Source organism: Cryptotermes secundus, unplaced genomic scaffold, assembly GCF_002891405.2.
Source record: "Cryptotermes secundus unplaced genomic scaffold, Csec_1.0 scaffold245, whole genome shotgun sequence".
Taxonomy (NCBI): domain Eukaryota; kingdom Metazoa; phylum Arthropoda; class Insecta; order Blattodea; family Kalotermitidae; genus Cryptotermes; species Cryptotermes secundus.
The window spans coordinates 1064369-1088748 of record NW_019736398.1 but is presented as its reverse complement, the minus strand read 5'-3'; the positions used below and the strand labels follow the sequence as shown (position 1 = coordinate 1088748).

Below are 24380 nucleotides of genomic sequence, written 5' to 3'. Positions count from 1 at the left end.
GTGTGTGATTAGAAGACTTTAATTATGTGTAATACTTTGAGTGATTTGAAGCGCTAGTTCTGTGTTGAGATCCATTACCAAGAGAGGAATGGTTTTTTGCGTCACAGCGAATTATGCGAAGTAACCAATTTGTTAACGAATCTAATCATTCGAACTAGAACCAGTCATTCTCATCACATGTACCGCCCTACACATGGCAATATCATAATACGCGAAGCCATCTCAACGCCGTAAGACCATTCGATCGGTAATACCAACATTACAGGCTATCAAATTGTTGCGGCAATAACCGTAATGTTACTTAACGCCTGAACCCATCGTCATGGAAACTGGTATGTAAATTATGCCACTTTAGGCCATTTCAACGTCCCACTTCGTAAGTCCCTGTCTTCAGCAGTATCAACACTACAGCCTTTGAAATTGCTGAGGCCAGACCTTAATATTGCTAAGCGACTGCATCATTCTTGACAAAACTTGGTAAGAATATCTTGTCACATTAAGGCATCTCAACGGCGCACATCATAACTCCTTTCCTGCATTAATACCATCATTTCAGCTTTTCAGATTTCTGAGATATAATCTTAATATTTTTTGAACGCCTGTAGCAATCTTCATGAGAATTTGTATGTACATATGATGCCACCTGAAGCCATGACAATGGCATATACGACAAACCCCCCCCCCCCACTCAGTAATACCGACACTATAACCTGCCAAATGTTTTATGTAATACCCTTAATATTACTTGAATGCCTGAACGGATCGTCATTAAATTTCGTATTTATATCGTGCCACCTGAGCCCATCTTAACGGCGTGCATAAGAAATCCCCATCGTTAGTAGTAACAACACTTTAGATTTTTAAATTTTGAACGTAATGAACTTAATATTATCTGAATGCCAGAACCAATCCTCATGAAACTTGGTATTCATGTCATACCATCTGAGGCCGCCTCAACGCCTTTTAGTACAGATATTAATCCACAGAGCAGTAATGGTAAATATAAAGTTGTCCCTGTGCTTAACTGATTAAGTACTACGATATGAAGGCGTATGGGGGAGTGGATGTATAGTGCCACCGTTCTTGACTTCGACACTAGTTGAACGTGAGTGGTCAGCTTCACGCCCCGGACGCTTCACCCCCGCGGAGAGAGCTCCCTGGTACCCATTGGATAGGCATCTGAGTGGGCGCCAGAGTCAGTCTGGGCACCGTGGAGAAGAAAAATTCTTGACTCTACCGGGACTCGAAATCCGATCCCTCGGTCATCCAGTCCGTAGCCCATAGAGCAGTATGAAGATGAATAAGGGAGGAACACAACACGGTAGCTGAATCGGTACAATGTGTGTCTTTTTCCGCATCAATCACGTCATTAAAACGCGGGCCGCAAAACGTAACTAGGATCTTCTATAAATATCAATTAGATTCCCCGACAGCAGAACAAATCGTCTTAGCAGTGCAAGTGCACTCACCAATTAGAAGATGCGCTGTACAACAGCATTTCACCAACAAATCCTCTGCTGCGCACACACGCGGATCACCAGATGTTTGACCGGGCAGTAGGGGTCAACTTGTGGTCACACCGGATTGTTGTCCTCTAGTGGTTGGGTGACGGAGCCCCGCGGCGTGGTTTAGCTGACCTGCGCTACAGTCAGAGGCTCGCCTGGAGCTGTGAAGATAGCTTCTCAGCAAGTGGCCAATGCCGTGACAGACACCCCTGGGTGAAATTAAACGTGTCGTAATAGTTCGAGAATTCTGCCACAAACTACGACCCGCATCGTTAGGTGGTCCTCTCTTGAATAAATAAATACCTCATGGAGTAGGTTCCTTTTCGAAAAGTTGATATTCCCTCAGCTAAGTTAAGAAATGCTGCACTCTTTAAGGAATCTCGTGGTTTATTACATTGTTGAAAATAACATTACATTGTGAAAATGTAAATTTGCCCTTATGTTTAATTAATTAAGCACCACGATATGGAGGCGTGTGGGGGAGTGGAGGTATAGCTCAGCCATTCATGACCTCGGCACTAGTTGGAGGTGCCCCGGCAGCCTTACCCTCAGGCGAAGACCCCTCCCCCCTCCAGTACCCATTGGATAGGAGGCTCTGTGGGCTCCAGGCCTAGTCTGGACCCTGTGGAATACAGAAAAATCTGTTGCCCCTGACGGGATAAAATCCCGGCCATCCAGTCTGTAACCCGCCGCTGCAGTGACTGAGCTACACGGATACCAGCTCCTTAGCACTAGCCTGAGCAACGTAAATTACGTTCACTTCATTCAAGATAACAGTTGTATTACCCTTTCAGCCACACCTAGGCAATTCATATTTCTGGGTTGTATTTTGGACGATTTTATCTTTTTCAAAATGTGTACTACAGATTCCTCCCATTTCATCTTCATTGATTTGATCACCAAAATTATTATAATATATAATTACAGGAGGATGAGGTGGTCAGGGCATGTAGCACGAATAAGGGAGAAGAGGAATGCATATATAATATTGGTGGGAAAGCCAGAAGGAAAGAGATCACTGGGAAGACCAAGGCGTAGGTGGGTGGACAATATTAAAATGGACCTTAGAGAGGCAGGATGGGATGGTATGGATTGGATTAATCTGGCTCAGGATAGGGACCAATGGAGGGCTCTTTTGAACACGGTAATAAACGGTCGGGTTCCATAAAATGCTGGGAAACTCTTGAGTAGCTACAGAATTGGCGGCTCTTCAAGAAGGGCTCTGCTCCATGAGTAAGTAAATAAATAATGATTACAGTAATATATGGCGGAGAGTAAATATCATTGTCCCCTTATTTCGTAGTTTTATGATTCCTCCTCTTCTTCCCCTTCTTATGTACACACTCTTAACGTGCACTGTATGTTTCGCTAGCGTAGGTGACCAAATCCCCCTCGCATGTATAACACCGGATCAAGTTGTAGTCCTGTATGGCTGTAATTAATATCTCGGCATTTGAATAGCAGGAAAGAAGGGAGGCATAACAAGTAATAAATTGAACTGTAGCAAGTGTTCTCCTGGATTTGTGCCCGTCTTGAAATCATCAACGTGATGATTCGTTGCTGTCATTTAAAAAATGTGAAATTTCCCTTACTTTCGAAGCAGACTTTTGATAGAAATATGCTAGTTTTCATATGATTTTGTCCTTCACTCCGGTGATGAGAGGGCACGCGATAGCATAGGATGGGGTACCCAAAAGAAACCGAACTATTTTTTTTGTGGGCAGAGCTTTTGTAGTACCACGTTTTGCCGCTATGAGCGCATAGAGCTAACATTCCTGAGTCGATAAGCCTACTACCGTTGCTTCAGAAGGTAAGGACTAGTTTCGGCAGAGTTTATAGTGACAACTGTTTTGTGTGATCGTCGTTTTTGCAATGGCCCGAACACATGAAAATGTTGAAAAAATTCGTGAAATCATCAAGGAAGATCGACGACGGACCATTGAAGAAATTGTGGAGCTGTCGGGAGTGACTTGGAGCTCAGTTCAGCGAATTTTGACAGAAGATTTGGGAATGAAAAGGGTGGCTGCGAAATTCGTGCCACGACTGCTGACTGCTGAACAAAAACAAGGTCGCGTGGAAGCATGCTGTGCTTTGAAAGAAGAGTCCCGAAATGATCAAAACTTTTTTTCAGCGTTTTGCTGATGTTGCTGAGGTGAAGGGAAAAAACGACGGAGGCGCTGTCAAGCATCTCAAAAGATGAATTTAGACAATGTTTTGAAAAATGGAATAAAAGACTAGACAAGTGTATTAGTGTAAGTGGAGAGTACTTTGAAGGGGAATGAAGGTTTGTGCTTAAAATTTGAATAAATAAGTTTTAAAAAAATAAGTTCGGTTTCTTTTGGGTACCCCCTCGTACTTGGTTGAAGCAATACGAGTACGTGTATGCTACAAGCCTGAAGGTGCAGATATTTCAGTATGGATGAGTTTATGAGCGGTTGAATGAATTACTTGTAGGCTCAGTATCCTTATTCACGTAGATTTTTATAAATAATTGTAGACGCCTAGGACTACTTGGGAAATGGAGTCGGAAGTTTTAGGCTACTAAAATATTGTATACACGTGTTCAAATTATGTTTTATACTTTATTGGGCCGGTCACGGTAGCCGAGCGATCTAAGGTATGTACTGTCTTCGCTCGCTTGGAAACCGGGATCATGGGTTCGAATCCCTCTCAGGGCATGGATGTTTAGTTTGTGTATGTGCGTTTTTCTGTGTTTGTGTATAGGTAGAAGCCTTGCGACGAGCTGATCACCCGCCCAAGGAGTACTACCGAATGTGTAAGATCTAGAAAAACCGAAGTGAACGGAGAAGTATGTAGAACGGAGGTAGACCTAGGTCCACTGGGGCTGTAGTGCCAAGGAAAAAAAAAAAGAAGACTATTGGACTTGGTGTCATTTACTACAGACGCAAATAAATTATTCCAAACGTAATCACAACACAGATACCACACTTATTATTATTGTTACAAAATTTGCCTTGTATTTTGTTAAATACTAAGTAAACTGAAAAGCATTTCACTCGGATGTCCTAGAGATCGTAACGGGATTCAGACTTCGTTACGTCGCCTCTTAATCTGCTGTATACGTTCTTCGGCCTTATCTTGCAGCTGAAAGCAGTTACAATTCAAAATACAAATAGGAGATTGAAGCGGTGTCAGGTATATGTTATCTTTGTCCTAATTGTTACTTTGTTTGTTTTTTTGTTTGTTTACTTCTCTGCATTAATGTGTTTTTCCTCCAGTGCTTGCCTGTAATTCGACTTTGACTTTATGTTGCGATTGTTCATATACTTTCATCTACTCTGTGCTGTGTCTGTAATTGGCCTTATGGCTGTTGACTCGGCACATAAATACGTATAGAATTGAACTGAAAACAATTGAATTGAATTGAATTGAACAATATGAATTACCTTCGATGTATATCCAGATCTAACGGTTTAACTGTTTTTTTTTTCATCGAGTCGAATACAGCGAACTTCATTCGAAAGGATTCGCCTTGCGAATTAGTGTATAGCTCACGGTGAGCTGTTTTGAGTAGAATTCCTTAAGTGCACTCCTGTTGCAAACGTGGCTGTCACAGAGGTGACTATTAAGAGAGCTGTCCTCTGGGACACAACGCAGTGTTGTCCGGTAGAAGTTCTTCGAAGTGTATGAGGTATTTACTCCCTCCGTCTTCAGGGTCGAAGAGTAAGCCAAACAAGTAACCAGCAAGAAGAGGGCCACGTGCAGAGAAATTCTTTCGAGCCTCAAGATGAAGTATGTTCCTCCGAAACGTCGATGAACGTCTACAGGGCTACGCGGTGTCACATCCCAGAAGACAGTACTCTTCATGCAGAAATATTGTGTCGCAATCGTCGTTGAGAGTTAACTTTATATAAGGAAGAAATAACTGATTATCTAGAGCTCATGAACTTGGGAAAGTGTTTCTGAGTCGGATCCATTCTGAAATGTTAGCTTGTTTGTATGTAAGGTGTATGGCTTGGGGTTCTGGATTGTGTTGAGGTAGAGGCAGAACAAGACAATGTCTTACCGTTTGGGTGGTGTGATGGATGTGTGGGTGGTTGGTTTGGATCGCCAGCAGAGATATGTGTGACTGTATACATGATCGTACGTGCCTCTGGGACTAGCTTGTAGATACACACACATAACTCTCGGTACTAGCTTGCTTGTCTCTCCGTCTGTGTACCCTTCAACAACTGGCGTACCTCCAGGGTAGAAGTTGCTCACTTTTTTCTTCTGTTTAGCATTTTCATATCTGTTTGTTTTTTCTGATACCCTTTTCCTGGCCTAAATTTTCCGTTATATTCCCCATATCTTCTGTCTTTCCGGGGTGTAAGCAATCACGTGATTGATATACATATATATATATATACACACACATAATAAATATAAATATGTGTGTTTGTCGACCGCCTCTGAGGTCTAGTGGTCAGAGATCCTGGCTACAGATCCAGAGGTCCCGGGTTCGATTCCCGGGGCCACCAGATTGTCTGAGAAGCAGTGGGTGTGGAACGGTGTCCACTCAGCCCCGTGAGGATAACTGAGGAGCTATTTCAAAGAAATAGCGGCTCCGGTCTAGGAAACCGAGATTAACGGCCGTGGGGATCCGTTGCACTGACCACGTGACACCCTCTACCCGCTAAAGTTGGCACTAACTTCGCCGACATGTGTGGCCGCTCGGTCGGTATAGTTCGCTTGCAGACTACAGACCACGCAGTTCTTGTGTGTGTGTCTGTAGGCCTGTATCCGTGCGTGACTGTTGAACGCTGGCCTCAGCCATACTAATTAGTCGAATCTCACTGCAAGTAATACAGAACTGCAATTAGGTTTTTTTTAATTAAGACGATTAACCCATCACCAACTTCGTGAGATTCGGAGTGCCCACAGTTCGATTCGAGGCTGGGATTGGGTGTCCGACGTCCTTTATCCTGAAAGTACAGCCTTTAATTTGAAATGGTCAGCTTCTCTTTCCGGTTATTTTCGACTAAGAATTCATCATTTTGCCGTTTATAGTGGCCGCGCCGTCTTCGCCCGCTGAAACACTGGGATCGTGGGTTGAAATTCCACTGGAGGCATGGATGTCTACCTTTATTCTGTGTTTATGTTGTCCTGTGTAGTTAGGGGCCTTGCGATGGGCTGATCTTCTGTCCAAGGAGTCCTACCGACTTCCTATAAAATTCATAATTTCATAATTAATTCTGAGTTGGAACAGGTCATAGAGCCTAATCCGTCAAGGTCGAAGAAGAATAATTAATAATTTTCATAATTCTTATTTCATAAAATGTTATATAACATAATAAATAGCATGAATTAAAACCTGGATTGAAAAGTGCATGGCTCTCCTTTCAGCCCTTTAAAGTACAGTGGTTACTACATGTACGACTATTTTAAATTAAAGAAATTTATCATTTTGTCTACATATTATATTAAATTTTATCTTATGGTTCTCAGAATAAACAGCGATAATGTCCCTAAGAGTCTTGGCCCGTTGGTCTTCTTAATGGAGAAGCAGTGTTTTCTATGACGTGGAATTGATTTTTTAAAATATTATTTTATGAGAATTGTATTTAATAATCATAGCAGAAATACTCTGAGTGAGATTGGGTGAAAAGGTACTAACCCCCGGTTAATCCGCGTTCAGTCTAGTAGATTAATTTTACGCGTGAATATGTCTGTGCGTGTTTAGCGGGAGTGTTTACACAAAGTAAAATCTTATACGGGTAAAGGAAGAATATCAGAAAAACTGTTCACTTTTAGGTGTCATGCGAGTTAAAAGGCGTGTTTACGAACATTAGCTAATGAGTGAATAAGACACGCGACTTCGAGAAATTAGGCCACGTGATAAGAGCTCCTGGATATCATTTTGATAGAATGAAATGCTTATTATCTTATAGTATTCATTTTAGGCAGATTCCTATAATAAATATATCGTGTAAGTCTGTGTCCTCTTATTTGTAAAATAATTTGTTGAAGATTTGAGGTTTTCACGGCGGTGGCTATGAAGAAAGCCGTCTTCTGGGATGTGGCGCCGTTTAGATATTGTATTAACCGAGGTTTCGGAGGAACGTATCGCTTCCATCTTCAGGGTATAAGAAAAATCCGTGAGCGAGGAACCAGCGTGGCAGATGCTGTCAGACCTGCGGGTCCATCCCCACAGTCCCTTCCCCTCCCCTCTCCGTTCTCTTCCTGCTCTTACATAGCTGGGTTTATTCGACTCGACTTTGTCAGCACCTGCCACGCTGTTTCCTCCCTCACTGATTTTTCTTCTACCCTGAAGATGGAGGCGATAATTTCATTCGAAACGTCGGTTAATACAATATCTACACGGCGCCACATCCCAGAAAACAGCTTTCTTCAATTTGTGGAAGGTTACTGGAAGTATGAATTCTGAATTTCTTTCAATCTCTTATCTCTAACACGATTCCCAAGCTTAACGTCAAAGTACCTTACAAGTGAAGTTCCTTCTACTCTGTCTCGCCTTCATCTCTAGGTGGAGGTTAAAATAACAAAGGAATTGGATCTCTGGAAAAAATAACAACGAAAGATATGGTAGTACACTCTCATGCACATGTTGATCAAACAACTCAAGTATATTTAGTCAAGGATCAGCTGAGCCAAAGGACAACAAATATTTCATAGCCAGCTGGCATTTTAGATGGGGTCGAAAGGAGCTTTACATGTAAAAATGCGTTATCTCTTCAAAATGATAAATTATCTTTGAAATGACAGATTAGTTGAACATTGTTTATCGGATCTATACAACGGTATATTAGATGCTGGGCATTATGATGCCTTAAGGCCTAAATGTAATTGATGGCATTCAGGCAACTAGATGCTGACTTATCACCACACAGTCCTGTTTATCTTTTAACTCATACGAAAATGATAAGCAAATCTTAATCATAGAGATAAAGCAAGTAATTTTGATGGTGGATTCCTACGAGTTTCATTGTGTAGGAAGTGGCACTAGATCAGGTTTGTCTCCGAGTCTCTTCGGCTTTTTCACGCAGATCCTTCGTTCCACAGTCGCTCCATTACTACCAGTCACCGCTTCATGAAGTATGCGAGAGCCCTGAGCAGGCAGCACATTATCACATCATCTAACTTTCAGTTTGAGGCTTCATCTGTGACACGGTAATTGGCTGGTTACAGAATATCAGAAATCGCTGGCCCATTTGGGGAGGTATTTGACACGCCTTCCAATTATTATGGAGTGAATTTCAAATAAATTATATCTAATAAAACCTATAAGGTATGAATCTTTTCGGAACAGCCATTTCTCGCTGTGAAGCGGAGTGAAACAGGTAGCACAAGTTGGGGTATGTTTGGGAGGCACGTTTCAGTTATGCATTCCTTACACATCCGCGGCAGCAGAAAGCAAGATGTAAGGGTGTACCGGACGAAAATACAAGCTGTGTCTTCTGAGGGGATAAGATGACAGGTAAGGGAGATATGTAGTTAATGATAATCTAGTCAGGGAGTCGGGTAGGGGCGTCGCATTGCTTAACAATGTGGCGGTGTTATTTGGTTTTCACCCTGGCGCTTGTTTGCATGCACCCACGAAGGTGTTCCTCTGGCCCATACATCTTATTTGATGACAACTAAATGAAAAGATAATAATGTACCAAGTAATCTGAAAGGGAAGTAGAAAAAGAGACAAAGTTATCTCTGAACTTAACTAATTTTATTAAGCACTACACCCTGAAGGCATATGGGGGACTGGAAGTATACCTCCACCATTCTTAACCACGGCACTGGATTGAGGTGAGTGGTGAGTTTCATACCCCAGCAGCTTTAGTACGGGGGATATAGCCCCCAGTGCCCGTTATACTACGTAGAACAAGTGGCATTATTAGGTTTTCGGACTAGAATAATGTGAGAAATTCTCGTCAACTCCTTGTGTGCTGTGTGTCACGCCAACTTTATCGTCATTCATAGCCGTAATAACATTCACTGAACAAATTGTGACACTCGTGCTATTTTCCCAATTCTCCACTTAATTTCCTTCTCTCATATCTAGAAACTCTCCTCAGCACTTCGATCTCGGATTGCTTCTGCGTTATTTCGTTCATGCGAGACATATTAATCAGTTATTCGAATATACAGTGCGTACAATCAAGTGCGCGCCGCGGCTGCAATTTGCCGTGAGTCATACCACCGCAGAACGGATGCAGTCGCGGGGAGGAGTTGCAACTTGATTGTACGCACTGTATTAACCCAATAACATATATATTAACCGAACAACAGGGGTTCGATTCCCGACAAAAGGAAGAGATTTTCTCTTCTCCATAGCCGCACTATGGCCCTGGGGTCGACTCAGCCTCTAACGGAAATGAGTACCAGGAATTTTCCTGGGGGTAAATGGCGGCCGGCGTGTAAGGCTGACAACCTTACCAGCAACTGTGAGCCGACTGTCTATAAAATGTGGGTTACCAGCAACTGTGAGCCAACTGTCTATAAAATGTGGGAGCCTCAACATCTCACAACCCAATGGACCTCCACCGCCTGTTACAGGGATACCTTTACTTTTACTTTTTAATACGCAGGGATAGGTAGGAAGATAGCAGTAAACTGGATTTTAGAGATACTGAATGTGGGTTTGTCAGGATAAGGCCCAGTGACAGGATTTTGTAAATATTCTTATAGGCCTTCATCTTCGGCTTCCGTGTAACGTGAGAATGTGTTGATCAGCTGAGCTACCCTCAGCGTATCAATACGGGCACTGATCTACGCAAAAAAAAAACAGGCCCTGGAGGCCCATAAGGTTCTGAGACGTGAAGGCTGCCCACATTTCCTAGACAACCGGCTCACAAATGGCGGTGACATTGTCAGGCTTACGCGCCTTCCTCCTTTTACCCCCCAGGAAGATTTCTGGTACTCATTTCAGTTAGAGGCTGAGTCGACCCCAGGGTCATAATGCGGCTGGAATGATTAGGTCAATTGAAAAAATCCAATGGTATCATTGGGAATCGAAACCGTGACCTTCCGTCTTTAAAAGAAAACTGTCGTCACTAATCCAGAAAATTAATATTTTATAAATAAACTATTTTCTGGCATTCACTCACATCTTGCATTAGTCATTCTGGGAAATCTGGCAAAATGATAGATGCCGGCCGATGTTCTGCTTAAGCTTGTGAAGATTTGCCTACACATGCGATGCACGAGCGCTCTTCCTGTACACAACGAATATGAACATTATTCACAAATGTGACTTGGTGTCAGAATGAAGTGTCTGCCATTTCTGATTTTTATTCGGGAGATCCCGTTATCTCCCGGCCCGGAGATGCACTGCCCAGACTATCGGTTCAGTCTGTTTATAGTACAAGTACTGCGATAGATCCTTGAGCTGGCATAACTATTTCTTTCCACATTTTTCCAGTTTGTAATTCAGTCATTCTGCCCTTCAGTATTGTTGCTCACGTGATTGAGAAGTGTCGTTAAATAACCCTGAAGTAAATGGATCAGTGCAAGTGTGTGTTTATGAGAGTGTTATTACAATATAAGCTAGGTACTGATGTCATGTCACTGGATGTCATTTGTAGTTTTTAATTTTGCCCCTTCTGTTTGCCTCATGCTGATGTGGCAAGAACACTGCTGTGTGGGGAATTCACATTTCGCTGTTTCTGCTTTTCTCTCTCAGCCTTGAAACATTCTAATTTTCGCCTCCTGCAGTCCCCCTTTTTGTGTTTCTTACGCCGCGTCCATATTTGTCTATCATATTATGGCGTGTAGACCCCGTTGCTAAGCAACGGCCGCGAAATAAGCAACTATACAACAGTCCTTGATAGGTAACGGCTATGCGAACAGGCATGTTTCCGCGGAAACTATTTCACTGAAACATAGGCATGGTGTTTTCTGTGCGGTCCATGCCGAGATGTTATAATCAGGACAAATGAGTTAGTTCGAGAACCCCTGACGTTCAGTCGTTGTGAGCTGTTGCTCTTAGAAGCTTCTAGCTGAGGCCGTGGACCTCTCAGGAGCCTAGAGGAAGTGGCCGCTACCAAGCAACGGATAGTGAAGACTGCAGCAGACTGAGAAGGTGTCGTCGTGTGTCCTATAGTTATTTGTGAAGTCTGTAGAACAGTGAGGGCATGATTTTTACATAATCTGCATTAACTATGCTAGTTAAGGTTTAATAGATTGTTTCGAAATGTTCTGTTTATATTTAGTCTGTCCATCGTTTCTTCGCACGTCAAGAATCTTTTCACCCAAATGATTTGTATTCCAACATCTACATCTTGTACTTTGATATACGATTTCTTATTCGTTTTGTATATGTTTGCAGTCACCTCTTTTGGCAGTATCCGGTTTCACTGATAATATGTTAAATATTTAATGTTCTTTCTGTCAACATTTTGTTGGCGATTAGTCTTTTAAAGATAAAGGCCGTAGACATGGCATGTGGCTTGTTCCAGTCCTAAAAGATCCAGTATTAACTCTTACATTTCAATGTTGTTTTTGCAGAAATTTCTTATTACAGTTTCAGATAGAAATTATCTTAATAACAAAGGCTTCGACATTTTTGTAATTTGTAATTACGTCTTTAAATATTATTTAATAATATGTCATTGTTCGTCGAAAATATATTTTTTTATTTTTATGGATATTTATTGCGTTGTTACAACCTGCAGTAGCTCAGTCAGTATAGTGACGGGCTCCAGGCTGGACTGCCGGGGTTCAATTGACAAGAGTTTTTTGCTACTCGATGGCGTCAAGACCAACTCTGGAGCCCACTCAGTCTCCTATCCAGTGAATATCGGGGGGCTCTTTCCGGGGTGATAAGGCGGCCGCGGAGTGAATCTGACCACACACCCATCCAGTGCCGAATTCAATAATCGTGGAGCCATACCTCCACTTCCCCATAAGTCTTTAAGGCACAGTGCTTAATAAATTAAGTACAGGGACAGTTTTACCGTACCGTGAACATTATTGCTTTGTTTCCTAATAAGAATAGTGTAAGGTACGTTGGGTAGTCATGGACAATACACGTGACGATGTAAGTTGATGTTAGATGCAGGACATGTGTTCCCAGGAACTATGGTGTTTTGTAAATTCAAGGAAGTGAATAGGAGGACTCCTCTTACACACTCTGGTGCCGCGGGAGGCGGTTGGAGCAAAGAAGCTGTGTTAATGGCCGTGACTTGAATCAGGTTCGGACAACTTCTGTCCCACGTAAAGAGCGACAACGACCCTCTACGGCCACTTCGGAAGTTAAAAAGATAAAGGAGGAGAACCTACACGCATAAGAAAAGGAACATGACTTTAAGACCTCCACTCTGTATGTAAAAGTAGAGAATAAAGAGTTAAAAACTTCTTGTCTTTCATTATTCCAAATTAACGCATGAGCTGCTTTTAAAAGTCCCTCGTGCGCAGTCCTCCTTAACCCTTCGTTGACTTTTACACCGCTATATCAAGAAGGGTGAAAGTAAGAAAGATTCTTCTTGCCTCTACCACTAGACAACAAGCAGAAACGTTTCCTTCTACAGCGGTTTGATGTTTGAAGAGACCTTCCAGTTAGAAATAGCACTTAAAATTCCAACTATGTATTTAACTTAGTAACCTCTTTATACGTGTAGATTCGAAAGGGTTCTGACGATGGTGTATAATACTCAGAGTTACTTGGTTTTGGGGCGTTGTCCATCGTACGGTACTCTAGAAACTAGAATACAACCTTTCGGCAACTGGATCTGTTTCCGTCCTCAGGTTGGGGGAGGAAGACACCTACTCAGTTGCGTCCAGTGATTAAGGTTAATCTTTCAAGGGGACCCAACAGAGTAGGCGTCTCCCCCCACCTTATCTGAGGATGGAAACAGATCCTGTTGCCGAAATGTTATATTCTCGAGTTTTTTTTAGAATACCGGACGATGGACAAAGTCCGAAAACCCAGTAAGTCTGACTCTTTTTGCATGTTCCTGTATATTCGGTGTCTAAGTTGAACAAATGTTAGACTTATTATTACGTAATATCACCTCGTACTTGTTCCCTTTTAATATATTTTAATGCTGTACGTACACATATACGCGTGCGTTAACAAATAAATTCACAGTAAAATGTGATGAATAGTGAAATTGGGCGTAAAGATTGTATGCAGTGAGAGAAGAATGACCAGAGAGGAAAGAAGTGCTCCACTTGGAATAAACACGTTTTCCATTTAGGTTCTTTGTGATTTTGTATATCTACATAAACTTAAATAAAGACTGTAAATTTTAACATCCTCTGTGCTTATGTAATAATTTTGTGCTTTGAGTCATTTTGAGAAAGTCGATAAAGTTGGCGGTTGAGCCTTATAAAAGCACGTGCTGAACTGGATCGATATAAACAAAAATTAAGTGCTTTCATTCTTACTGACAAACACAGTTCCCTCGTAACGGATTCATTACATGCACTTTCTGCAAAGAGTGTATCAATATCGGCCGTTAACTCTGTGAAGTAATGAGTAGTCGTATTTGAGAAGCCAGGCACAAACAACCCTGAATATAATCATGTAGTAATTTAACAGTTACACCTATAGGCTTGCTGTTGGTTGGATTAAAAGAATGAGTAATTATTTCATTCAAAGAATAACATATACAGAAATTCATAATATCATCTCTTGCTTTATATGAGTGTGAAATTATTCCTGAAGGAAGAATGCAGATTGGTCACGTTAAAAAGGAACTCTCTAGGAAAATATTTGGACCTACGAGAGATTAACAAGAGACTGGAGAAAATTACGCAGTTAGAACTTCGTAAATTTAACTTTTCTCTTAAGGTCGATATACTGCTCAAATAAAGATAGTTTTGCATGCGAAATGTCAAGTACGAGTTCGGAGAAGGAGAAATTCGCGCAGAAATATGATGAAGTAATTTCAAGGAAAGAAGCAACTTGGAAGACCTAGACCTAAATAGCAGTGTGAAGAGATGATTAGATTAAATGGGCTCAAGCATTATTCTGTGAACACGATAATGGTACCTTTGGAATTTCTCGACTGCCGGAATGGCCATCACGGAAGCTGCTTTATCAGTAGACATAAATGCAGGATCTTATGAGGGGTGATTTTTTAAGGTGGGGAGTTGTTAGTTGTAGGACCAACCCACAAGCTGGAGGACCACCCATTGTCGGCTGTCCGCGACTGATTTTTCAGTATAGTCATAGCAACCCTCGATATCTGAATGCCATCTCCTCCATCGGCAGCCNTGCATCCGTTCTGCGGTGGTATGACTCACGGCAAATTGCAGCCGCGGCGCGCACTTGATTGTACGCACTGTACATATATACGGTATAGCGGCATTGCATGTCACCCAGAAAGCCAGCTTTCCAATACGTAAATGCTGACCCATGTAGCAATACTAGCAGACGAATCCGAAACACGTGATAATGGCTCAGTGAGCCGAAACCTGTTGTGAGAAACGGCTACTGTATAGTGTATACGTCCTTCCTATTCTGATGACGGACTAAAATAAAGATCTTTCGCACGCACACAATATGACGCTAAATTATAATAATTCTTGATACTGAAGGATTTTATAAAAAATTATTGAGCTGCATGCTGGAAGACTGGAGTTCTATTCCCGGATGGGGGTGAGAGTTTCAATTTTCCACAAAGTCCAACTCAGCTCTTAGGCCCACGCATCCTCCTATCCAATGGCTACAAAAGGCGTTTTCTCCGAATATAAAGCGACTGGAGCGTGAAGCTGACCATTCACCTCCATCTAGTACCGAGGTTAAAGATGGTGGAGTTATACCTCCACTCCCATTAGTCAAAGAAGCACAGGGACAACTTCATCTTACCTTTACATTCGCCACGGAACGCAGTCATTCCTGAAAGCGCGTTATTATATTAGCAGGTCAAGTGATTTGAATTTCATACGTTTGTGGATTTTGTAAGGGGCACGAGGTAGCGCAGTTGGTTGAGGCATTGTACTACAAACCGGAAGGTCGCGGGATCGAATCCCGATGAGGTGGATTTTTTCAATTTACCTAATCCTTCCAGCCACACTATGGTCCTGGGGTCGACTCAGCCTCTAACAGAAAAGAGTACCAGGAATATTCTTAGGGTAAAGAGCTGCCGGCGTGTAAGGCTGACAACCTTGTCGCCATCTATGAGCCGATTGTCTAGAAAATGTGGGAACCTCAACATCTCACAAACCTATGAGCCTCCACGGCCCGTTACAGGGTTACATTTACTTTTTTTTTTTTTTTACTTTTACATTTGTGGATTATGAAGCTTCTATGCCATGTTGACAAGATCCCTCTACTGCATTCTATCCTGACGTGGAGTACCACCTTCAGATGCTCAGACTAAAATTTTGTTTGCATTTCCTGGCATTGCAAGAAATTCGATCGAACTCTCCTTTACGCTACCAGTGGTTGAGGGGGGGGTTATATTAGATGTGCTTTCAAAGCCACCATTTATCAGAATAGAACGTGTCTTGTGCCATATTTGCGAGTTTTCTATTTAAACAGCTGTAGAGCTCTGCAATCTTCATGTTTCTTCCTTCTTCTTCTTCTTCTTCTTCTTACTCTACATTTCGCATTATGCCATCTGCTCTGTTTTCCGTCAGAACAAATTTGGAATTGTGGATTTCGTAGACAGTTGGTAGGACTCCTTGGACGGGTGACCAATCCTGTCGCAAGGCCGCTACTTGCACAGAACAACACAAACATTCAAGAAACGCCGACAGACATCTATGCCTCAAATGGGATTCGAACCCACGATTCCAGTGTTCGAGCGGGTGAAGACATTTCATGTCTTAGACCTTGCGACCACTGTGATCGGCCAATATTTACTGAGGCGTGATATTTTCTGCAGTACGTAAATGAAAGGGCATACTTTTCGTTAAATTTGAATCCAGTGACCTCAATAGATAAAAGTTTTAAACGTATTTTCTGTGTGTTCTGCTTCTTCGGTAGATCTTATACGTATAAGTCAGGAAAATAAGCTAAGAAGAACAAAATATTTCTCTCTTTAAAATCTTTGAGACCAAGGAAGAGTCCCTTCTCTACCTGTAGATTTCAGACAGAGGAACATCACAGCCAAGTAATTATGGCGTGTAATTAATTATTGTTGTCTGCTTCTCCAGAGGAACTTTGTAAAATAAAAATTAGATGCAGGAAAAGTGTTATTTTAATGTGTTACGAAATGTATTCTAAATTGTATACGGATGTACTTTTTCATTCGTTGCTGCCGAATTAGGGCATTTTGAGGGTTTTGTAACTCGCTAATGAAAGAGATGTGGAACGGCATCCCCTGTTTCTAAATGCATTATCTTGTCTTTCTTATTTACCGTCAAGTTAATGACAGTGGTGTCAGGGGGACATTTCTTCTGTCGGAATGGTCTCATTTAGCCTTCACGGACCAGTAACAGCTTTTATTTTTTCCCTGTATCAGTCACTTGTTCTGCATTTCCCCCCATTTCTTCTCCCCTTATCTAAATTACTATTAAGAAACTTAATTCAAGTTTCTGCTTTAATGGAGAAGCCTATTAATTCGTAAATTTCTTTTAGTCTCTCTGCTAATCATGGCTAAAAAACAACTATATATATAGTCAGATGGTCAGCCATACCACCAACAACAGAAAGTGGCCCAAAAATAATGTAGAGTTCTGAATAATAATAATCTCTTAGTGCCTCGATATGAAGAGTGGCGATTCGGAACGCTGGTATAGGCTACTGATGCTTATGACTTGTTCACGCACTCATCATTATATTTTATTAATTTTTCTTAACCGACTATGGAGCTGAATCATTCTTGAGATTCCACCAGTTGATTAGATTTCCATAACATATAATTAATGTAAGAATATAAAATTGCATTTCATAACATCTCATCTTAAAATATTTTGAACAGGAACTTCTTAATGGTATAAATTGCCTTAAAAGATCTTAAAGATAAGTATGTGAGGGTGTGGGCTCGATATTTTCATCTGTCCATTGGATCCAGCGTCGGGTTCCTGTGAATAGAGAAATTAAATTTCAGGTTCTGTTTAAGGCAGATAATTTTTTTCAACATCTGGGCGATTATCAATAGTTACAGTATTCATAAACATACTATTCGGTACCATTCCATCTGTAACTAGGTCTTACGTCATACTTCTAGAATGGATCTTTAAGAGATATCGTGTGAAAGCATGGAGAGGACTTAACTGGCTGAGGACAGAATAATATAGGATGTTCTTTTGAATATGGAAATGAACCTACAAATTCTATAAGTCTTTCGGTTTCTTAACTGACTAAGCGACTAATTGCTTCGTGTGAATTACTCTGCTAGATGGAATTAAGTAAAGTAATGGTCTAAAATAGCCGGTCACGGTAGCCGATCGGTCTAAGGCATGCACTGTCTTCGCTCGCTCGGAAGCCGGGATCTTGGGTTCGAATCCCACTCAGGGCATGGATGTTTGTGTGCGTTTTTCTGTGTTTGTGTACAGGGAGAGGCCTTGCGACGAGCTGATCACTCGCCCAAGGAGTCCTACCGAATGTGTAAGATCTAGAAAAACCAAAGTGAACGGAGTTCATGGAGGTAGGCCTAGGCCCACTGGGGCTGTAGTGCCAAGAAAAGAAAAATGGTCTAAAATAAATTTTAACTCATATCGTGTTTTATTTTCATGTAGGTTTGTGGCTGCTACTGCAAGAGGATTAGGAAGTGCGGTCCGTGTTTACACCTGATGAGATACATCTCAGGACTTAGGAGGGAACATCTGCATAGAAGTCTGAAGAAATGCTGGACACAGTGACCGAAAATTATTTGGATGATTTAGCTGTATCCTTTCATGCAGATTTCTGAAGATTTTCCACAATGTCAACCTTAAGGACATCCAGTTACGCTACAGGAAATTTAAAAGATGGGATAAAATAATCTCAGTGGAATCGTGGAAAACTGTGAAGTGCGACGGTGAGTCTGACGTTGATACGGTTATTATACGAACTGGACGCATGATCCGTGATCTTCAAGTGCAAGTTATACTTCTGAAATTCAGCAATTTTATTACAAATCTTTATAAGTAAACACCTGAATTCAGATTTTAAATTGTTTATTACATATTCACAATTTATTTGAGGTTTAGGATCGGCTGTATAATTATTCCGGTGTGGTAATGCGTGTGCAAGACGTTGAAGTGGTTTCAGAGATCCAAATATGAACAAGTATTAAATTCAAACTTCACCACATGCGTAAAACAAATTAAAGTTCTACTGTTAATTCTCGTGGACATATTTAATCGTGTGTGGATACTACGAAATAAAAATTCTTACTCCATTCAGTGCATTGTGGCTTACGAAAGTTCTCCATGTTGGAAGATGGCACCTAACATCCATATGCTGCAGAAGGTAAGTTACAAAAAGTCTGTAATTACTTAGATATCAGAAAACATACTTGTATATCTGATTGATTATAAATTTTTCAGTTACGGTGAACAGCACTATGTCACAGCACCGCCATTACTGCAGGCGTCAGAAAACAGCAGAACGCGTTGTAGGAAATTATTTTTCATAATGGCACATTACATATGCGTAATCCTAATGGAATACTTAAATATTCAGAGTTTCGTCCTGAAATCTGAAATGAAAGGCTTCTGGGGTAAAGTTCAGCAGTCTTTACAACAATGAAAACAATGGTTTCCAAATGCCGTTTTGTGATGTAACATCCGGTATTGAACTTAATGTTTATTTCTTACTGACACCAACATATCGTTAAGAAAGTCGATTAACGTTATCGATGTACACTGCATAAGGTCATAAATTGTATTATTTGCAAAGCTACAGCGTTCGATGCTCTCCGTAAACGTAGTGTTGGCAAGCCTGTGATTTTCAGAGAGTTGTGTGACCGCCTCTCTGGTTTAGTGGTCAGAGTTCCTGGTTACAGATCCAGAGGTTGGAGTACGATTCCAGGTGCTACCAGATTTTCTGAGTAGTGGGTCTGGAACGGGGTCCACTCAGCCTCGTGAGCATAATTGAGGAGCTATTTCAAGGAAATAGCGGCTCCAGACTAGAAAACCCAAATTAACGGCCCTGGGGATTCGTTACTCTGACCACGCGACACCCTCTATTAGCTAAAGTTGGCACTAACTTCGCAGACAAGCGGCGGCCGCTCCGTCGGTATAGTTCACTTGCAGACTAAAGCCACGAAGTTTGTTTTATATGGATAAATCTGCCTCTGAATAAGTTGTTTAAACGTTTAAAGTGGGAAGACTTATTCTTTGATCACAGAAGGCAGAGATAATAATGTCCTATAGTACGTGTATTAGCATAAGAGGCACTGCAGTTCCGTCCTTGGAAGAACGGATTAGTAACGCGACAACGGCCGAATTCGTTTCCCGGCGCGAACGTTTGGTCTGATCTACTCACTGCTGGACCCCGATAAGCTACGGCTCCCAAACTCGTTCTCTGGGGACAAAATCGATGGGAACGTTAAGCTGACCACTTCACTCAGTACCGAGATTCAGAACACGCGGGTTCTACTTCTTCTGCACCTTAAGTGATGTAACTGTCGAAATTTATTATTTTCTTTGAAGTAGAAAGAATGTACGACGAATATAACTGACAATACATGTATGAGCTTTGTTTTAAAAAAAGGTAGCCTCACATTGTTTACGCTAACCCCATGCTTGAGGGCATGCAATAGCGTAGTTGGTTGAGGCACTGTGCTACAAGCCGGCAAGTCGCGGGTTGGATTTCCGATGAGGTGGGTTTTTCAATTTACGTAATCATTCCAGCCGCACTATGGCCCTGGGGTCAACTCAGTCTCTAACAGAAATGAGTACCAGGAATCTTCCTGGGGAATAAGGACAGCCGTCGCGTAAGGCTGACAACCTTACCGCCATCTGTTAGCCGACTGTCTAGAAAATGTGGGGAGCCTCGACCCCTCACACTCTTATGGGCCTTCGCGGCCTGTTACAGGGACAGCTTTACATTTCTTTTACCTAACCCTAGGCTTTCCCAAGCGTACTGGTCTCCTAGTGGAGCCGGGATAGCGTAGTCTGTATAGCGACTGGCTATGGGCTAGGACCCCAAGTGGTCGGAGTTCGAGTCCCGGTAGGGTGAAGAATTTTCTGTTCTCCACGTCGTACAGACCGGCTCTGGGGCCCACCCAACCTCCTATCCAATAGGTACCGCGGGCTCTTTCCCCGGGGATAAAGCGGCTGGGTCGTGAAGCTGACCACTCACCTCCAGCTAGTACCGAGGTCAAGAAAATGTGGATCTATACATCCACTCCCCCATACGCCTTCATGGCGTAGTGCTTAATTAGTTAAGCACAGGGACAACTTTACCTTTACCTTACTGGTCTCCTAGTGACAACTGTTCAGCCTGATGGTATGCAGGAGGGAATTCCGGTAACTGTAGCAGTCCGTCGGAGGTCCGTGACATGGGGCTTGGGCGCAGAGTTATATAGATTTATGATAACCCGTATTCAGAGGCCACATGATGCGAAGATGCCTGATGGGGGCGATGTTCAGGTGTCACAAAATACATGCAGGATCCGAATCATCCAGATGACCATGACATGGCGACGCTCAGTGTCCTCCAGTTGTGTATTCCCCGTATAACAATCCATAATCCATTATTCGTATCGTGTATGGGCGTTTGCAGAGTTGGCTGGAATGAGAGGGGAGGGGAGTGGGGTGCAATGACATTCAGGCGGCGCCCAACGGTGGGCTGAGGCACGGGAGTAATGAGTATCACATACATGAAGATCACGTCACACCCCGTATATACCCACCACCACCATGACGATGATGATGCGCGCCACGCCATGTTTTAAACATAATACTGCCACTACGCGTAAGAGTGGCGACAAGTCATCATGTGCATTAAAAAAGGAGTCAAGTCTCGTGCCCAGCAAGTTCTATACTATGCCAGTGTTGTTTCTTGTTGTTTCCCCTGTCGTGTTGTCGTAGTCTTTCCACAATTTATGTGGAATGTCACTGAACATTTCTCCAAATCTTTGTTATTACTTTATAACTCTCTTCTTTTTACTTCAGTTTTAAAAGTCTGGCTCACACGTTGGGCTCGGACGCGATTACCAATTCTTAATACTTACAGGACCATAACTGAGGTAAATTGGGCGTGAGGCCAACAACCTCATACCGTAAAAACTAAATCGTTCAGATATCCGAAAAAGGAAGGCCAGGTCTCACAAAGGGCTGTCGTGCCAGTGATGATGATGATGATGAAGAAGGTAACGACGCCTTACGTCATTGCATATAACTGTTACAGAGTCTTTTAGTAATGCCTCGCTCAGAAACAGCAGCCTATTCTGCTTAGGATAACTTCGGTGTGTAACAGTGTCAGGATAAGAGTTTTCTGCATTGTTCTTTTTAATTACAGTTATATGAGGCTTGTCATCGATTGATTTTATATCTCAGTTGTCACGGAGAATATACAGACTGAGACAATGCATTCTACTAAATAAAATTCAGTAAGGAAAGGACAGTTTGGAAGACATATAAGCAGATGGAAGGATAGTATCAAAGCGGATCTTAAAAGAGATTTGGCATAAATGCATGGGCTGCAGTTTCCCAGTCTAGAATAATGTTAGATGGCTGGCTTTTTTTGAACATGGTAACGAACCTCAAATTTCCGTGAAAGAATCGGTATTCTGAACAACTATCAGCGTTTTAAGAATGATTCTGCTGTGTGGAATAAGGGGTTAATGCACAAAGCAATACTTATTTAAACAATTTGTAATTTCAGTTTTATTCTGCTCTTATTCAAGTATAGCAAATTTACTGGCCGTTTACAAATAAAGACTTAATCCCTTTTATCATTTACGTACCCAAGTACATAGAACGAAAAAATAAATGCGCCTCAATAAAAGCAACAAAATCAACAAATCATGGTGTGACATATCAAATATGACTGTTCCTCTCCTTTTCTAATTCTGACGTAGAATATGTCCACTGCAGCTGTATTCATTGTATTTTTTAAATGTAATTAGTATAATATGTATTGCAGTCGTGCAGCATTTTTAAAAAACTACATTTCATTGTTTTATAAATTCCAGAAGCAGCCGCTGTGGTGAAGGGGTGGGCGAAAACTGGTTTTGTGGCAACATTTATACCCGTATTGTACGAAGCTTTAATAGTAGCAAGTGTTGCAAATTACCTCCATGTGGCAAACGTCATATAGTACTGCAACAGTAGTTGCTATTTTAACTTGTTTAATTGCGTGATGCACAGTGGAGGGGCATATTAGAAATTGTTAGAATTAGGCTTAAGGCTTTCATGACTGAAAATTTAGATTGTGGTGTTATGGATTATGGCACCGTGTAGACTGGTAGGTTTTTAACAACGTTTATAAAGTACGTGCTGTGTTCCACATCAATGTAGCCTGAAGATGGAGGCGGCAGGGTTCTCCGAAACGCTTATATCCACCTACAAGGCTATACGTTACCATAAACCAGAAAATAAACGGCTGTTACAAATCTTCCTTATTTTCCTTACGTAAAAATACATAAAGCCTTCGTTATAACGGATCCAGATATAGAGGACAAAATCTGGCTATTCAAATTGTGAATTTTTAGAGATGTTGAGGAACTACTAAGATTTTGTAAAATTATTTAAAATGAAAATAAAAGAACCCCAATATAAAAACGGTTATATAATCACATTGTGTGTTTCTGTGTTTATTCGTATATGGGCTATGGTGTTTCATGGACTGGATGGATCTGGCTCAGGATAAGGATAAGTTTAGGGATTTTGTGAACACGGTAATGAACTTTCGGGTTCCATAAAATGCTGGGAAATTCTTGAGTAACTGTACAATTGGCGGCTTCTCAAAAAGGGCTGAGCTCCATGTAGTTGGTTGGTTGGTTGGTTGGTTAGTTAGTTACTCGCTAAGGTTAGCCGTGCACCGTTGTAACCCGTAGCGTTATCACAGTAAGAGTCAATTACAATACAAGTTCTTGAAATTAGTTTTAATGCACAACTGACCCTGCATGTTTCGAAATTATGCCATTCTTTGGGGTACATACTTTGTAACAGAAAAGAATAAAGAACAATTCCAAGATCGCGTACAAAACGAACACTTTTCCGGTAGAGTTTCCTGATGCAACCTTGTCTTTTCGGAATATGTCATTACACACCAAAAGAAATGCTTCAGTTGTATCGGCAGAAGGTTGCGGTTAAAGTAAAACAGAATAAAAACCTAGTTCAGTTCACAATGCATTGAAATCATATATACAGTAGTTTTGTTTCGGTTTAGTTTATCTCTATGTTATATTACGACGTTGAATATATATATATATATATAAAGGTAAAATTGTTCCTGTACTTAACTAATTAAGCACCGCACCATGAATGCGTATGGGGGATTGGATGTATAGATCCATATTTTCTTGACCTCGGCACTAGTTGGAGGTGAGTGGTCAGCTTCACACCCCTGCCGCTTTACCCCGTGGGAAAGAGCCCTCGGTACCCATTGAATAGGAGGTTGGGTGGGCCCCAGAGCCGGTCTGGACGATGTGGAGAAGAGAAAATTCTGACCCTACGGGGACTCGTACCTCCGACCCCTCGGTCTTCATGCCCGTTGACAGTCGCTCTACCGGCTGCGCTATCTCCAACCAGTCGGAGGAGCTACATGGTCTGAGCTACTGATAGATAAAGGAAAAGTTAAAGTTGTCGCTCGCCATGAAGGCGTATGGTGAGTGGAGGTACAGCTGTATCATTCTTGACATCGACACTAGATGGAGGAGAGTGGTCAGATACACACCCCGACTGCTTTACCCCGGAGAAAGAGCCTGCGGTACCCGTTGGATAGGAGGCTGTGGGGCCACATAGTCGGTCTGGACACTGTGGAGAAAATAAAAATCCCTTGTCTCTGCCGGGAATCGAACCCCGGCCTTCAAGCCCGTAATCTGTCGCTATACATACTGATATCCTTCCTCATGAGCAACTTAGTGTCCG

The 24380-nt window shown here is 41.9% G+C and overlaps 1 long non-coding RNA gene across 1 annotated transcript in view; it reads left to right on the top strand.

Annotated features, from left to right (window-relative positions):
• Window positions 1–18796, top strand: part of LOC111869824 — a 116989-nt gene extending 98193 nt beyond the window's left edge. Inside the window, exon 3 of the long non-coding RNA XR_002843740.2 lies at window positions 18093–18796. This is a non-coding gene — a long non-coding RNA (uncharacterized LOC111869824). The remainder of the gene's footprint in view (window positions 1–18092) is intronic.
• Window positions 18797–24380: the final 5584 nt, after the last annotated feature.